General features: G+C 51.4%; 3 non-coding genes across 3 annotated transcripts; all 3 read left to right on the forward strand.

Annotated features, from left to right (window-relative positions):
* Positions 1–23: 23 nt before the first annotated feature.
* Positions 24–142, forward strand: LOC123178736 (5S ribosomal RNA). Its single transcript, XR_006489810.1, has one exon. It is a non-coding gene; the product is annotated as a 5S ribosomal RNA (ribosomal RNA).
* Positions 143–439: 297 nt separating this feature from the next.
* On the forward strand, positions 440–558 carry LOC123178737 (5S ribosomal RNA). Its single transcript, XR_006489812.1, has one exon. It is a non-coding gene; the product is annotated as a 5S ribosomal RNA (ribosomal RNA).
* Positions 559–855: 297 nt separating this feature from the next.
* LOC123178738 (5S ribosomal RNA) lies at positions 856–974 on the forward strand. The gene has a single exon (XR_006489813.1). It is a non-coding gene; the product is annotated as a 5S ribosomal RNA (ribosomal RNA).
* The last annotated feature ends 141 nt before the right edge of the window (positions 975–1,115 follow it).

The following is a 1,115-nucleotide window of genomic DNA, read 5'->3' on the forward strand; positions in this document are numbered from 1 at the left end:
GACGAAGACCGGGGTAACATGTCGGATGCGATCATACCAGCACTAAAGCACCGGATCCCATCAGAACTCCGAAGTTAAGCGTGCTTGGGCGAGAGTAGTACTAGGATGGGTGACCTCCTGGGAAGTCCTCGTGTTGCATTCCCTTTTTAATTTTTTTCGCGCCGCTTGCAAAACAAAACGCACGTGTAAGTAATATATTTACCGTGTTTTATTATTTTGCACGAGTGCGGTAAGTCATAGCTGGGTGCTCACGATTCACGGGTCCAGCGTCGGCGTTGTGGCGCGGCAAGCGTGCACTGGTGCGGTTGAGAGGGAGGGGTGGAAACCGCGTTAAACTCGTCTCCGTAGTTGAGAGGGAGCGGCCAAAGCAATGTGCAATCGTCTTTGTAGTGGAGCTGGGAGGGGCAAGGATAAGAGACGAAGACCGGGGTAACATGTCGGATGCGATCATACCAGCACTAAAGCACCGGATCCCATCAGAACTCCGAAGTTAAGCGTGCTTGGGCGAGAGTAGTACTAGGATGGGTGACCTCCTAGGAAGTCCTCGTGTTGCATTCCCTTTTTAATTTTTTTCGCGCCGCTTGCAAAAGAAAACGCACGTGTAAGTAATATATTTACCGTGTTTTATTATTTTGCACGAGTGCGGTAAGTCATAGCTGGGTGCTCACGATTCACGGGTCCAGCGTCGGTGTTGTGGCGCGGCAAGCGTGCACTGGTGCGGTTGAGAGGGAGGGGTGGAAACCGCGTTAAACTCGTCTCCGTAGTTGAGAGGGAGCGGCCAAAGCAATGTGCAATCGTCTTTGTAGTGGAGCTGGGAGGGGCAAGGATAAGGGACGAAGACCGGGGTAACATGTCGGATGCGATCATACCAGCACTAAAGCACCGGATCCCATCAGAACTCCGAAGTTAAGCGTGCTTGGGCGAGAGTAGTACTAGGATGGGTGACCTCCTGGGAAGTCCTCGTGTTGAATTCCCTTTTTAATTTTTTTCGCGCCGCTTGCAAAACAAAACGCACGTGTAAGTAATATATTTACCGTGTTTTATTATTTTGCACGAGTGCGGTAAGTCATAGCTGGGTGCTCACGATTCACGGGTCCAGCGTCGGCGTTGTGGCG

Source organism: Triticum aestivum, unplaced genomic scaffold, assembly GCF_018294505.1.
Source record: "Triticum aestivum cultivar Chinese Spring unplaced genomic scaffold, IWGSC CS RefSeq v2.1 scaffold128648, whole genome shotgun sequence".
Taxonomy (NCBI): Eukaryota; Viridiplantae; Streptophyta; class Magnoliopsida; order Poales; family Poaceae; genus Triticum; species Triticum aestivum.